The 17,459-nt window shown below is 38.4% G+C and overlaps 1 protein-coding gene across 2 annotated transcripts in view; it reads right to left on the bottom strand.

Moving 5' to 3' along the window:
- Positions 1 to 17,459, bottom strand: part of Mctp2 (multiple C2 and transmembrane domain containing 2) — a 235,108-nt gene that overhangs the window by 53,235 nt on the left and 164,414 nt on the right. The gene's annotated exons all lie outside the window — the stretch shown is intronic.

The raw sequence follows: 17,459 nt of genomic DNA, 5'->3' as shown, positions 1-17,459 counted from the left end.
TATATATATATAGATTTAAGTAAATGTTGCTCATGGCTAGTCAACTGCAGTTAGATCATACTACAAGAAAGGCTGCTTGCAGAGTGCAATGGTGTGAGGGAAATTCTGCACCACAAACTGATCTACATCTTTAGATAACACATAAATTCAAGAAGCAATGCTTAAAAGACTTCATAATGCATGCATTCTTAATGCCCCTACAGCATGACCCAGAGCAAGGAATTTGTACGGTAATACATGAACATTCTGAGAATGGCCTATTTCCATACTGAACTGAATTCTGTAGCATTGGCTGACCAGAACTCAGAATATAGACCAGGCTAGCTTCAAATTTGCAGTGACTTGCCTGTTTCTCTTTCTAGGTGCTAGGTTATAGGAGTGTTCCACCACAGCTGGCTCAGTGCTTATTAAATAGGTTTTCCCCTCTCTTAAAATCCCATCACCCTGATGTCTGCATCACAGAGATACCTATGTCCCTTCTATGCTTTAAAATTCTCGATGATTTTATAAAAATAGAAAAAAATCCAACAATCACCCATGAACCAATAAAAATCCCCATAACACTCACAAAGGCCACCAACAAGTTTTAAAAGTCAAAAGCACTAAAATGAATGAAAGAAGAGATGCATCTAATGTCTTGGAACTATTGGCTCTTTCCCACTAATGATTATGATTTCAGTTCTATAATCAGACAATAAATTTTTCATTATGCATTTTTGTAGACAGTAGTAATTGAGCAGTTCTGATAATTGAGCAGTTTTGGTAATTGAGCCTGGTTTTGGTAAATATATCTTTCAAAACCATCAACAAGTTCTCTGTTCTGATTAAAGATGAAAAACTCTCACACCTCCATTTATCCCTCTATTAAGCTGGGTATCTAAAGAGGTCAAAAAACAATATTTCATTAAGTAAACTGATAAGGGTTTCAGTATTTCAGAAACATCATTTTGGACTATGTGGGACTCTCTATGGTGGAAGTCTAAAGGGGGAGGCTCTAATCATATTTCAGTTGGAGAAAGCGTGCTCTGAGAGAGTCCTCTGACAAAAGTCAGAGAGCACCGTGCTGTAACTGTGACTAAAAGTCGAAACAGCAATACTTCATGACTTCTTGTTCAAAGAATGTTCAAAATAAATGTAGAAGGGGAAAAAAGCTCTGGGAATTAAAGCACATGGCATCAATCCCAGGTCTTCAGCACTGGAGTAGAGGGGCTCCTGAGTTGTTACTTCTCTGCCAGCCTTGTTTCTGGCACTGAAGGTCATATGGCTGTAGGGTGCTCACAGAGAACCTGCTCTGGACATGTTCACCCTGCTTAAAACAGATTTAGGTGCCTCAACTGTCAGAGCTATTTATGGAAAAGTTCAGTTTCTTATGGAATCCCATCTAGAAGGTCATGGGTGGCCTCCCACTAGAGTGTCAATCTGCTTAACTGAAAAGCAAAATTGACCTTCCATGAGAGTCACTCAGATCTGCCACTGAAAACAAAAATGAAGCCAAACTTTTTGGAACCTCCTTCTCCATATATTTAGAAGGTTTGATTCGATCCTTATCAGAAGGAGCCCAGGAAACCCTCTTACAATGCTGAGCCACCGGAAATTGGGAAGACATTCAAAAGATGGTCTTACTAACACACATATGCATGTGCACACACAGCCCAGCAATCTTTTGCTCGGCCAAAAGGAAAGTTCAAATCGCATCAAACATAATAAGTATATATTCAACTTGTGATCCATCATGTTGAGAACTAGTTGCATCATATAAACAAAATGTACCTTTGCTAAATGCCTTCAGAAATATCAACCCTATTTACAGATCTTCTGAATTCTATCTAATGTGTTCTATTAAGGACAAAAATATTAAGTTTTGATGACAAGAATAGAAAATAAAGTCTTATCTAGCTAACTTAGAAACTGAACTTTCTAAAAGGATCACCAAATGAAAATATTTTCAGAGGTTCTTTAAAAGCCAAGAGGCAAATGTTCAGGTAACACCAAAGCCAGGAGATTGTTTATTTTACTAAGCCTGTTCTATGTATAGCTCCAAATTAAGAGTGGCACGGAGACCAGGGTATGTCTAAATCATCAGTACCTGTTTGCCCCGAAAAATCAATTAAAATCACATTTTCATAGTAGCCCTGTCCTAACCAATAAAATGCAGATAGTTCCATCATGAGATCTGAGCTATTCAGAAGAAACATACTTTAAACCTCCATCCTGAGCCTCACCTTACCACCCTGTTCATATTCATATAAACTAACCACAGGAAGAGCAGCCCTTGGGAGATGTGGTGGAAAGGGGTTGAGAAAGAGAGGCGAGAGAAGAGGAAGAGGAGGAAGGAATGCCAGCTCTCATCAGCTTTGCATGACAAAACTTCCCTCCTTTTGGTGAACCACATCATTTCTTCAAAGGTTCTTTTTTCTTCCCTTTCCTTTTCCCCCCTCCTTCAAAACAGAATTCTGGGCTACATTTTCTGTGCAACAGAAGAGCTCCAACTTTGGAAGTTGAAAGCAAGGGCAGAAAAGCCATCACACGTGTTTTCGTAATTAAACGAATATGCATAATGAACCATATGCCCAAAGGGCCTGTTCTTCATGTGGGCCAGATTTTTGTTTGAATTTTTAATTTTTATATACAGATGAAACATTCAGTGCAATCTACCAACAGTGTGAGATAACACACAGCATGAAAAATGTGTCAGGAGAAGTCCATGTAGAAGCAGGGATCGGAGATCCTGGAGAAACGCTCTTCTGAAGATTTTGATTCAAATGTGTTTTTCTCCCTCCAGCCATTGTTCGCATCATCTGCTAAGAGTCTTCAAGACACACATATAACGCACACATTGACAGCTTTATACAGGAGTAAAATACAGCTCTGTCGGCTAAGAAGTGTGAAAATCCCAAGAGACAAACAAGGATTTCTTTAAAGAAAAAAAAAAATCCTTCCTCACCCATCACTCAGAGTACCATCTTGAATCACAGGAAATCCTCCCAGGTCTCCTTCACAAGTTACATAAATATTATACTGTGGGCTCCAGGCCACATATACAATCTGTATTCGTAGTTGGAACTGATCTAAGAGGGATTTCTTCCTCTCAGTGATGCAATGGTGCCATTGTAGGGAGAGAACATTCAAGGTAGGATGCAAGCTTGCCCTTCCCACTCCCACAGCCACAGAGGTAGAAATGTAACAGCATCACTGTGTTCTTCCAAACACAGACCCAAGTATTCCCTAAGTTCCTCCATGAAAGAATTAGAGTTTAGCTGTTCAGTGTCTTTTAGGAAATACTAGGATATAATCAAAGCAATCTAAGAGAGACAGAATCTAGTCAAATTGCTTTACTGTCTCTTAGATGGACAAGATTGAGTAAATACACTCTAAAGCAAGGAGGGGAGCTTTGAAAAAATGTATTTGTATAGTACTTGAAGTTTATAATAAAGGTCTGGACTAAGTTATCAGATCCTGCTTGTGATGGGTCTTGTGAACATTCAGAACACTTGTGTGTGGTAGGGATTATGTGCATGTGTATGTATGCTTATGTATGTGTGTGTTCCTGTGTGCATGTGTGTGTGTGTGCATGTGTGTGCATGTGTGCATGTACTAGTAGAAGAGGTGACCCACAGGAGATGTTAAAGCTCCCTGTCTTCACACATTGAACTAATCTAGCTTCAATACAAATGCCACACTGGGTATCACAGCACCAACAAAAGCTGCTACAAATCTAGGTAATCAAAAGTCAATGCACAGCTTTGGACCTTTTCCAAGCGCCCTATGGGACACACAGGGGTACTGTCCTTACAATGTAAACTCCAGCATGGATTGCAGAGCATTTGAAGATACAGTAAATAACATCTGGCACTGTAAATAACATCTCAGGTTGTTTCCATCAGTTATCAAGAATGTGGGCCTTCTGCCCTGGCTAGGATACTTGATCTAGTGGTCTAGGTGGAATGACAGATAAACTTGAACTTCAGGCAGAAGACAAAACTGCCAAGGAGCAGTCACCTCTCCAGACTGCTTAAATCCTTTAAGGAAGTGTGTGAGCAATTAGAGAGGGAGTGTAATCTTTGCAGAGTGCATTAACACTCTCCAACCTCCCAGACAATAGATCAGACCTCAGACACATAATGCTTCCCTAAGGCTTTTTAGCTAGTGTATTTGATCTCTTAGTCACTGGGGCCCATTACTATAGGTATCATCCACCTTGAAGGCATTATTCACGACACTACTGTCCACCGAGGAGGCTAAACTTCAATCAGATAGAAAGCTGGACCATCTTAAGTCTCAGCAAGATTTTTTTTTCCTTGAAAAACATAATTTTTTTTCAAACTACAAAGGCTGTTCTGTAAAAGTGAATGAATATCATTAATATTCATAGGTCATTTGATGATCATGAGACAGGGGTGGGGTTATCCCTCCCCAAAAAACATGCCATACTTTTCCTCAGAAGATGAACTTTATAATGGAGTCATTGAAGAAAGCCTTTGCGTGATTAAACAACACTGTTACATGCAAAAATAAAGCAAAGGGGGAAAATCAAATAAAATCCTTATATTGCAAGCTTTTTAAATCTCTGTCTGTCCTGCAGGTTTCTCTGCAGGACAACTGATCAGGCAATAACCTATTTCCTGATGAACACAGACTCTCCAAGGGCTAATCTCACAGTGGAAGTATGGCTTTTACCATTTATTATAAACATTTTCAAGAACTGCTTACCACGATATATTTTTAATGGATTAGATTCTGGTCATCTGCGAAGAGAGCAGAGAACTGAATATTCTCTATATAAAGGAAGCAAAATAGGTTTTCAGAGGGTCTGACTCTCCTTCCCCTTGCCTCTCTCATGAGTAATTGGAAGCAGGATTGAAACAGAATATAAGCAGCCCCGTTTCTTTTTCTTTTTTTTTTTTTTTTTTTTTTTCCCCCCCTCCTCTTTTTGAAGAATGTCTGGATTGGAAAAAAAAAAAAAAAAAAGAGTAGACAAGACCTTATTGGCTTTTGAACTTCACCGTACGACTGAGCAGAATGTTCAGAAGAAAGACAAAGACAGAAATTCACATAATTTGCTGAGAACCATCACGGTCGGCTGTGATGACACTCAACTTTGAAAGCCTAAAGCATTTAAACCAAAATAATTACATTTCCTTAGAATCGCAGCAGTTCCCCTTAGAAAATGTGCACTGCAAGGTTTTTTAAATGAGACTACAAGAAAATAGGAGAGCTGAAATTAGCTTTATGCTTTAGCAAATCACTCTAGAGTTAGCATCTTTAAGCGCAAACCTAAAAAATGGCAAATGCATAGATGGATTTGCAAAAAAAAAAAGCAATTTAAGAACTTTTGAACCTTAACCAGCAGCAGAGAAAGAACTCCTAACTCTTTAAATTATTAACTTTGCTTTTATAATTCCTAATATCCAAAATGAAACAATGAAAGAATTGGAATGTTATTATATCCACTACGCATTTCCTAAGGTTTGAAGAGAATTACCTGTGCTGTTATTCTCACTAGATAACTTTCAAGGAATATGTAATTCTGAGCCTGTTAAAACTAACCTTAACTAGCTAAGGAAGAAAAATCCCTCTGAAACAACAGAATCTAAAACTAGAATTTCAATGTGTGTCTTTGTACACATAGAGCTCTCTCTCTCTCTCTCTCTCTCTCTCTCCACAGATGTATATGGTGTGTGTGTATGTGTGTGTGTGTGTGTGTGTGTGTGTGTGTGTGTGTGGTGCTCTTCGTCTGCCAAACACATTGACGGACACACACACACACACACACACACACACACACACACACACACGATTGCCTACCCAACTAATAACCCGCAACTTCACCTTCAAGTTATGTAAAAAATAGAGCACAATAAAACAACATAAAGCAGCTGATTGACATACGAAGTTTGTAGCAACTTGACAATAATCTAGATTTTTATACTTGCTCCATGAAGATCAGAACGTGAGAGAAAATGATTACAAAAATGGAGCAGAAAATTACACAACATGGAAATTAAAACTTTTAAATGGACTTAATAATTTTTGTTTACAGATTATTGTATCAAATTAAAAATAAATTGCTGGAATTAAAATCCCCGAGTAGTCAACAGAACTGTACCATGGGATTTTTATCATTTGTGGTTTTCTATCGCCACCTGCAGGACGATCTTTAAGTAAATGCAAGCAAACGTCAAACCATTTGCTAAATCCTTTTTCTTTTCCTCTTTTTTAAAAACTTCTATTTTTCTGGACATTTTTATGGAAGGGAGTATTAAATGGTCATAAATAGTTTTACTCTTTTGGTAACATCCACACTTTTGTAAATGTTGAAATCACCCATGAAATGCAAAATTAAATTTGCTCGAGGAGGTTCAGTTAACGAGCGATCCGGCAGCTGATTTTCAGCAGCAGAATATGGAACTGATTCTCCTATTTCGCAATGAATTTGGGGTAAGAATAAATATAGATGTTTCCTTACACAAAAGAGAGGCTTTATATTAGTTCCTAAGAGAAACAGTTCTTGCTTGGGAACCATTTACAAAATATTTCTAATTGTTATATCTAGATCAACCTGGTCGGGGGGAGTGAATGGTGAATGTTGCTAGTAGCAAATGCATACTGAGTATTTTGTTGCTTTTAAAATAGAAGACATATTTTAAAAATATTTTGCCAAAACCATTAATATAACCAATAAATTAAGAAGAGGTTTTGGAGGCATAAGTCAAAACACAAACACATTGAACACACAAGAATCCCAGATTACTATCATCACTGTCATCGTCGTCATCATCTGCCTTATCACAGCATCATGATGTAGGAGAGCCATTTGCCCTAACAGAAAGGTAAGCCAAGTGCATACGAAGTTGCAACGCAAATTTACCTTGCCCTGTGGCAGCATCTTGGTGAGCAGCAACTCCACAGACTCACAGAATAGTTTACAATCGCAAAACTTGAGGGAAAAATGGTACTTTTTAAAAAGTACAATCGGTGGTTGCTGTGTAGACGTAATTCATACTCAGGAACTAAAACCATAATTGCAAAGTGTACACTCATAAAAGTCACACCTTGTAAAAACGGTGTAGGGCTGAGGATTCATTGGGCTAACCAGCCATGAGGTCTCGGGAACACAGTCTATGGAAGGCTTTGTTTCTTTCCCTCTGAATTAACGTAAGCATTGCCCCAACTTTAATGTTCTGTGGCTCCCTCTTTTCCAGATTCAAACCGCAACCCTGGTATCGCATTCAGCATCGCTTGGGCCAGGAACTGTATAGCTTGTCTGTTCCTTTCTTCCTTTTCTTCTTTGATAAAAACAAAGCCTCCATGACAATCAGTAGAAACAGAAACTTAAGCAGCTTGTCGTCTGAAGAAAATTCCAGGGAAAGTCAAATAGTTTGCAAGCCCTGCTCAAGAATGGGTCTTAGAGGACTATAGAACAAACCTGATTATGACTTGTCTTCATATCTGTCTTATTTTTTGACTAAGTGAGATATGCACTATTAAACTAGTGAACTCTCCCCCCTCCCCCCACCACACACACACACACACACACACACATACACAACGGCCTAACCTCAAGATCCAGGGAGAGGTAACAAAACACGCCTCTCAAGAGCATAAATCAAATGGCAGAAGTACAAGCCAAGCCAGCAGTAAACCCTAACCAGACCACAAAGCAGGTTGCTCTCCATAAACATCAGATCAGGCAGCGAGAATGATTACTGGGCTCTCTAGTAACTGTCACCTGTGGTGGGTCTAATTACAGGCTACCCAGGCAAGCACGCCCACATCACACAGCAATAAAAGGCCTTCCGTTTGCTGAGCCCAGCCAGACAATGAGAGCACACGCCACCTGATGTGGAGCCCCAAATGATCAGCCAGAGAGACTAATAAAAATGACAGCTTAGAAACAAATAAGAAAGCTCAGATTGCAACAAAAAAGCAATATCAAATTAGCCAGAAAGGCAAGCGCTGAGCATGGTTCTTCAACAGGTCAAAACCTACGCAGGGAATGGTTGCAACTGTTCTCACATGTGCCTTCCCCTCTCTCTGTTTCTAGATATACTCTTCCCATTTTTGCATCATTCAAAATGTTTGCACTTCCAGGTGTTGTGTTAAAGAAGCAGATGGAAAGGAGGAAAAGCACTCTGCTCTGTAAAAAAATTAGAAGTTAAGTACTCCCAGGATCTGGGGCTGTGGATCCTAGTTAGAGATCTGCCAGTTCCATTCCTCACCCAGCCCTCCTGTGGCTGGCTGCCTTTTGGCCATTTTGCTGCTAATTAGCACCACCTTGGACAGGCAGGGTCAGAAAAATGCATATCAGACAAGATGACAATAGAGTTGTCAGATGGTCTCAGATTTTATCCACCAGAGAGGTCGCAGGCTATTGTGATCAGAGGAGAAATTGGAATAAAAGGAAAGCAACCTCTTAACAGATGGTTTTCACTGACTCTGGCATTCTTTCAGGAAACACTGTTTGGATGCCCACTATATACCCAGCAGTGTTCTAAGGACATAAGACTGGACCTTTGCTGTTTTGAAATTCACATAATACTATAATAATCAATATAGCTGCATCAATCTGAATACATTCTTAATGTAGCAGACAAAAAGGATGTCTCCAGCTTTTGATGGGAAGAACTTGGTCATGAAAACAGCTTTCAGATCCTTGAAGGGAGAGTTCCATGCTTTGGGATTTGGGGATTGTGCACACATAACTGTGTCTCAGACAAGGTAACATATGTGATATCAAGTTTTGCATTTTACCTGCTATACAACACACACTTTGCAATGAAACTCTTTGTGTCTGTGTCGGTGAGTGTCTTCTCTAATCTAGAATGTCATCTCCTAATAGTACTTACAACAATATCGATCATTACTTGCAGCTTATTTCACTGCGTTTGTTTGTTTTTGAGACACTGTCTCAGTATGGAGCCCTGGTTAATCCGAAATTCACTGTCTCTGTTTCTTTTGTGCTTGGGATTAAAGGCCTGCCCAAAATGTCTGGCTTATTTCACTTTTAAAAACTAGTTCCATGATCATTATCTAAATTGATTCTAAAAGAGATTTATTCCTTATGGTCTATTTTCATATTCAAAATATTTTTTTGAAATATAAAGGAGGAAAGAAGTTGCAGAAAGAGAAGTCGATGCCTGTATGGGATTATCTTAATTATACTGAGGTGGGAAGACCCTCCCACTGTGGGTGGCACCATTCCCTGAATGGGGTTCTGGATTACATAAAAAGGAGAATGTGAACTGAGCATGGTCATTAACTGTTGACTGCTTCCTGATTGTGGATGTGATGTGATCAACTGCTTCAATCTCCTGCTGCTTAGACTTCCCGGCCAAGATGGACTGTACCTTGAATTGTGAGTCAGAATGAACTCTTCCTTTATGTTGCATTTCTTTGACAATTATCACAGTAATAGGGAAAGAAACTAAGAAACAAAGGAAATGAGGAGAGCTAAGAAGCAGGAAGGTTCAGAGGTAAGGGTGGATAGGGTAACGAGGAAGAGACTCAGGGAGATAAAGAAAAACAAGAAAGTTTGTGTGACTGCTGTCTTCTTAGTATGAGAAGTTAATCTTTGCCATATGTATCTGTATTAGACACTTTTGACCATCAGGGATGTGGGAAAGGAAAGAAGTACAAAAGGAGATGACTTTAAAGAAGATGTGCAAGCTGGGCATGATGGCACATGCCTTTAATCCCAGCACTTGGGAGGCAGAAGCAAGCAGATCTCTGTGAGTTCAAGGTCAGCCTGGTCTACATAGGGAGCTCCAGGCCAGCTGGTGCTACAGGAAGACCCTGCCTGAAAAAGAAAAAAAGAAAAAAGAAAAGAAAAGGGAAGGTGTTCAAACTTAGCTGCATAAAGGAGCCATAAAGATCCTGGAATCTTATCTTTCTCTGATCAATAAAATACTAAAATGAAAACCACATACTAGTTCACAAGAGGATAGCCCTAGAGACTAGACTGAACTAGACTGAGCTCAATAGTGTTTGTAAAACATAAGCCTTCTAGGTAGAACACTAAAGAAGGCATTCCTAAATGTCGTTTGTGTGTGACCCCCCCCCAAAAAAAAACCAAACCAAAACAACAACCAAAAATGATAATAAAGCACTAGTGTGTAGAGCCAAAATCAGGATGCTCCAAAGTTCTAACTGACTTCAGTCAGCATGTCCTATGATTCTGCCTGGCAGAACAATTCAATAATAAGTTTGAAAACATAAACATGAAAATATGCTAAAATAGTTAATAGTGTCCTTTTACATTTTCAATGGATAATCTTTTAAATGCAATTACTGTAATTTTATTAAATGGCATAATTATTTAATGCCTGAGAAGTTGTCAATAGAAGGTGCAATTATGTTGTAAAAATTATAATCACAATGTGCAGTGATGAATTGTTTTACTTCAAAAATGAGGGAGAAAAAAAAGTTTAAAACAGTTCTTAAAGTATGTGCTGCTATCTTCCCTGTTAAAAGGTGTGAGAAATCCTTATATGAGTATAAAATCAAATAAAATACCAAATATTGGAAACTTCATATTATATAGATTCAGATTCAGATTTTGCATGTATGTACATGTGAGTATGTCTTAAGAAATTATCTCCTTCATATAAAATGGTTTAAACTTTGGCATTTAATTTTTGCTCCCTCTTAGGAAAATACTATTCATCTTTGAGCTCTAACTACACAGGCACCTACCATATGAGGAGCTATATGTTATCCAATAGTGTCCTCCAGTAAGTGTGGGGACAACCACTCAAAGAGTGTAATCAAATGTAAGTACAGCAGGTCATGAATAAGTTGGTGACTTCTCTTAGCAAAAAGTTAAATATCTTAGACATTGTTAATATACAAATATCTAAACAATAAAAAAAAAGCCATCTGACTAACATTATTTGAGGAATCCAATCTTAAAGCAACTGCAACTATCCATACCAAAACTAAATTGATCTGAGTATCCCAGGGATATTATGGTAACTGTGATGGTTTATATAGACTGTCAGCTTGGCAGGAGCTAGAATCCCCATAGAGACAAATCTTTGTTGATGCCTGTCAGGAAGTTTCTAGATTGAGTTACTTGAGGTAGGAAGACCTACTCTAACTATGGGTGGCAACATTCCATGAGTCTTTTTAAGTCTCTGACTTAAAAAACTGAAGAAGTGAACCAAGCACCAGAATTCATCCCTTTCTGTTTCATGACTTCCAAATGCAGATAAAATGTCATCAGCTGCTTCCTTAAGCTCGTATCACCATGAGTTCTCCACCATCACAGACAGTATCTGCCAGCTATGAGTCAAAATAAACCCTTTCTTCTTCAAGTTGTTTTGTATGGTTGTTTTGTCACAGAAATAAGAAGATAATAATCACCCTGAAGGTTTTGCATCCAGTTTTTTGTTGATCTGCTGTAACAAACTGATCAACGGGGCAATAATTCATTTCCTAAGTGCCCTCTGATTGTATGTGTGTGGGTGGGGGAGTGTATTTACACATATGCTTGGTTCAATTACTGCTGTTGTTTTTAAGTACAAAATGATTATTTTCTATTTCCCAAATCTTCTTTAGGATCTCTAAAAGAAAATGATTCTATAAATGTTAAATATTGATTATCACTAAGAAAGTGGAGAGTTATATTTTTAGTTCATGGGGGGAGGTTGATTGATGCCTTAAATTTTATATCATATTACAAGCCCTGTCAACTGTAAAGAAAAATTCTTCATTTTTTTACACTCAAAAATTTAAGAAAGAAGTTTCAAATGTGAGAATCACAGCTTTATGAAGATGCCAATTGATATATGGTAGACTTAGATTATTTTTTAACAGAAAGTGTCTTTGTAAAAAAAATGTAATAAAACAAAGAATCCACCTCCACTCTGGTCAGTAGGTACATGCTTGAAAGATTGGTGGCAAGACAGGATTGCATAAAGGCAATCCTATTTTAAAAGTACCATGAGATCCTTGCTATTCAAAGTAACCTTGTGATGATACCATCTGTTAAGTAAATGCTATTTTATCATGTGGAAAATATATTTCTATCATAATATAACTTTACACATTTTAAGAGACAGTCATGGGATAATGCATATAGTAGCAAAACAAAACTAAAGCAAAAACTCCATATTTATAATTGGTTCTACAACACATTATATAATGACATCACAATATGAAAGTATCTTTTTTGAACTAATCCACTTCTTGCACTACCATCAAGCAATGTGCTTCAGTAGAGACACCACAGGATAAAACTCAGAAATACCAGTCTACTTCAAGAATTGCTACTGTTTTAAGATACTCTGAAGATGGGTATTATTGTTCACAGTTACTCTCCTCTACCCCATCCCCTCTTCTCAAAATTTGAAAACCTTAAATAAACTTGAAAAGTGGAAATTCCTTTCTTGACCTCTCCCATCATTTCTGCATTCTTTGAAAACACGTTTGTGTTATCTAAGCATATCATTTGAAAGTTCAGAGAACTTACATTCTAAGTGGGGATGAGTCTAGTGCCAGGAACTATGGCCCCTCAGATCACCCACCTGGGTTCCAAGGATGCCATATATACATAATTCCCAATGTTGAAACTACCCCTGAGTGAAATCACAAACATTTTCATGTTCTTTAATTTGAGTCCCATCATTTAGGGGAATAAAGTAATGGTGCTGTGTAACTGATCCCATCCAGCAAGGAGGTATCTTTCACTTAGCAATATGCAAAAGTCCCTCCAACCCCAGCATGCATATAGTCTTTCCTGAAATCAGTAAGATTGCTCCAAAAGTCAGCATCTAAACCCAAATACAACAATTGGCATTGCCTCATGGCCATCAATGGCAGGTAGCATCTAGCCCAGTAATTAAATAGCCAGATGAACTAAGTGTCAACCCAAACTTCTCCTTCTAAAAACATATAATCTCAGGGTTAGAGAGATGACTCCATGGTTAAGAGCACTGGATGCTTTGCAGCGGACTAGGATTTGATTCCTAACACGAACATGGTAGCTAACAACTGTTATTCATAACTCCAATCCCAGGGAATCCAACAACCTCTTCTGGCCTCTGCTGGCATTACTACTCTATTCCTAATACCATGTGTCACACACACACACACACACACACACACACACACACACACACACTCAAATCTTCTACTAAAGCTTTATAGGCCCAAATTTTTCATCTGTGAAAAACGGGGTGTAGCTTTGCATCTATAACTTCAGGTTGCTGTGTGAACTTGCTGAGTTAACACTTGAGCATCTCTTGGGATACTCTCTGACACTCAGCAAGCAATGAAATAACCTGAGGTATTTAATATGCCTGAAATTCAAGTCCTGTGTGAGTCTAACAATGTGTGCATGTAAAAGTGCCATGTATATGCACAAATGTATTCACAGCAGTATACAGATAGATACATTTTCTTCGCTGTACAATGTTTTAGTTACACTTAGTCACTGACAATATGTTAGCATCTTATATTATATTTCAGTTTGGAAAATAAAGTGACCTTTTGACAAGGAAAAAAACAGAAAATTATTTATCTAATTTAGCATCACTAATAAGTAAAGCTCAGAGAGGGCAATGAACTAAAATTTTAGCAAATTTTCATGAAGAAAAAAATCTGTAAAAACAGATTAAGATTTTTTATAATATTCAGTCTAACTAAAAAAAAAAAAAGAAAGTGAGAAACAGGGAATGGAATGTGCTGATCATCCCCCAAAAGCATAAAGTTAATAAAAAAAAAATCAACAACACACAGCAATTATAATATAGCAGTGTCAGGGAAAAATTCAAGATAGTGTTTTCCTTACTGTCATGGATACAGCCACCCACACAAGATCAAGGGGATAAATCTGACAATGGATCAGATTTATGCTTAGATAATCTAACATGATAAATTTTCCATGTCTGTCCATCTGCTTCTGACTAGACTCTATAGGTTTGGATCTTAAAAAGCTGGCTTCATTTTAAACTGAAGCATTTGACAGGATACGATCTATGCATATACAGTTATAGGAATCCAGGAAAATTTATGGTTTACTTTCACAAGGTCTTAATATTAACAGCCAGCATATACTAAATGTAATCCTCTAATATGCATGTTCTGTTTCATCTGGAAGTATAGACAAGAACGTGAAATTAAAAGATTGTTTTCTGAGCAAACAGAAGGAAAACTGTCTTTTCCATTCTTCACTTGGTGTGTACTGCAAGGATTACTTCTTATAGCTGCAGGGACAGGAAAATTCCCACTAGGGACTAGATTGCCCAAAGTGATTCCTTACCTCACTGTGCAATGAGCTCACCACTATATGTCATCTTCATTTCCAATGGAAAAGCAGGACCTACAAGCACAGTCTGGTCACTGAATAAGTCCTTGGCTTAAAACTGTGCTTCAGACTACCACGAAACTGCTCTACTCCACAATGCAAAAGTGAACAGGTGGAAAATGAATGGAGTATCAGGTTGATCAATAAAAGCTGTCAGCACCTCTCTGTCCTGAGCAGAGCACAGGAGGTCAGGTGGTATACACCACTGTTGACACACATGGCATGCTTATAAGGAAGGTCAGGCAGAGAGGATGCTGGGCTTCCTTGTGTTAGCCTCCCTGTCTTTCCATAGCCCAGGTTAGTTGAGAATCTAAAACTCTGTTGAAAGACAATCCACATTCGAGCTCTTCACAATCAAGGATCTGGCACCATACTCTCAGGGATACAACACCACACCCTCGGGGAGATAACACCATATTCATGGACAGCTCCAAAGTACATAGCTCCAACAGAACTCTATGGAAAACTGGCAAGTCCACAAAATGGTCTATGACTGTAATGTGTTTCCATCAAAAAAAACAACAACAACAACAAAAAGAAGCCAAACAAAAACATTAAAAAAAAAAAAACAGAAAAGGAAGAAATGCGCACACAGACACAAACATGTGCACATAATTTTGTCCTTTAAAAGCATTTCCTCCATATTATTTTTGGGTTTTTTTGTTTGTTTGTTTTGTTTTGTTTTTGAGACAGCATCTCCCTATAGCCCCAGCTTGCCTGGAACTCGCTAAGTAGACCAGGCTGGGCTCTATATCACAGACATCTGCCTGCCTCTGCCTAAGGAGTGCACCACCATGCCCATCTATATCCCCTTACTTCATTTCGCGAAAATGGTTTGGGAGCAATTATGATAGTACACAGTGTCAGAAAGAGTCTGATAAAATCACATGTCATCAACTTTGGGGGAGGAACTATCTGCCTTGCAGTGTCTCAGCATATGATTAGGCAAAATGCATATGTTACGATAAGCATTAGCACATAGAGTTTCAAATTAAAAGTAAAACGTGTCTGAGTGCTTCTCAGTGTAGAAGCTTCAGGGCAACCAAGTAATAAAGTGTATGCTTACAGTTATCTCTCATTATCCATGTGAGACTGGTTCTAAGATTCACCCCAGATATCAAAATCTACAGGTGCTCAAGTCCCTTACATTCAACATCATCATCTTGTATATAACCTTTTTATAAAAAAATGAAATATTTTATTATTTTAATTTTATGTGTATGAGTATATTGCCTGCATGTATGTAAGTGCATACATGTCATGCAATACCCACAGAAGAGGGTGGTGGATCCTCTGGAACTGGAGTTATGGATGGTTGTTAGCTGCCATGTGGGTGCTGGGAACCAAACCTGGGTCCCCTGCAAGAGCAGCCAGTACTCGAAACCACTGAGTCATCTCTCCAGCCCCATCTTAGATATAACTTATTTGTATGTTCCCACATACTTTAAAATATCTTTAGATTATTTATGGTATATGATGCAATGTAAATTAAGTGTAAATAGTTCTTCTATTTTTGTATGGGTAGTAAGGACAAGAAAACACCTGTACAGCTTTAATACAGATGGAATTTTAAAAAATATTTTCAGTAGTAGTTGGTTGAATTCATGGATACGGCGGATTGACTGTACAGTGTTTGTGACTAAGCCTGATTTTCTCCCTGGGATATATCAAAGGAAATACACACAAACAGCGGCGCCTGCAGCATTCTCATAAGCCTGTAGATTTGCAAATCAGGCTTCGGTAAACCAGGGAGGAGAGGGCAGCACTGTTACCAATTCTGTCTGTGGGCCTTTGGCACCAGAAAGAAAGATGCCAAAGCCTGTGTGTCTGCCAGCCTGGCAAGGACTTTTCTGTGAGATGATGCCCAGAAGGGAGGCTCACCCAAGGAAAAGGCAGTGGAGGAGGAGGCCACTTGCCAAGGCTCCTTTTCAGTCTAGAAGTCCTCTTTGCTGGACAACCTGTCTCCATTCATTTGTTCTAATCTTTCTTCAGATCAGGCCAGCAGCCCATTAATCATTTCTGTCATTCCGCCTACAGAATCCAGGGCAACAGATCTGTTTTTCTAAAGTCACAGTGCCAGAACTCAAGTGGAGAAAGAGGAAATCCTCTGCTCCTCGTGGCAGCTGGCCTCAGGGCTGACTGGAAGAAGCCACTGATTGTGTTCACTTTCCTCTGTGGCCCAGAATTGCACACAACATTCCATGGAAAGTTTTGAAAGGGAATTCAGGTAGGAAGTGGGGCTGGGGAGGTCGAAGAGGAGCCTAGCATGTGAAGCCACCAGCTGAGGAGGGTGTGAGAAAGGGAGGTGGCCAAAAAGTTGCCAGGATCATGAGAGACATGGATGTTCTGAAATGATGCAAAATGAAAATAAATAAGACCAAGCAAATACTACCCATTGGCAAAGAAAAAGGCTTTTATGGAGATGACATAATTGGTTGCATAATTGATGGCAAAGAGCCTGAAATCTAAGCCTTTATGAAGCCACTAAAAACCTTGAGCTCAATTATATTCATATATATGTACATATCAGTTGTCTAATGGTATTTAGATATCAACTTGAGGTTATACACACACATATGCACACACACATATATATTATGCACACACACACTATATATATATATATATATATACACACACACATACATAATCTTGAGCTTTTATGAAGTCTACAGCCTTTATGAAGCCACTAAAATCTTGAGCTTAATTATATACATATATATATATAATATATCAGTTATGTCTAATGTTATTTAGAAATCAACTTGAGGTTTCATATATATGTGTGTGTATATATATATATATATATAGGCTGAACCTGCAGGGTAGAACAGAACACTGAGATATGCAGAAAACAGGAGATGGAAGAAACAAATGCAGACACTGGACTTACGTGGATCATGACATAACATGGCATATTATGTATTCCTCTGTCTCTTAAATGTACAGAAATTCACCATATAATACCAGGTATAGAAGACTTACCATGAAGAATCTTCTCTATCCCCTAATAGCTGATATTACCAATCTGAACCCAAATAAGTTCATTTGCAAATGAGAGATAATTCTCACAGATGCCAAGCAAGGCTATGGGGCCAACTGGGAAGTCCTTCCAAGATTCTTCGTGATAGCCTGAGATGGTGTTAGGGTCTCT

Source organism: Nannospalax galili, unplaced genomic scaffold (assembly GCF_000622305.1).
Source record: "Nannospalax galili isolate Female #2095 unplaced genomic scaffold, S.galili_v1.0 scaffold63, whole genome shotgun sequence".
NCBI classification, from domain to species: domain Eukaryota; kingdom Metazoa; phylum Chordata; class Mammalia; order Rodentia; family Spalacidae; genus Nannospalax; species Nannospalax galili.
The sequence above is the reverse complement of the archived record's forward strand: the minus strand, read 5'-3'. Positions and strand labels throughout refer to the sequence as shown.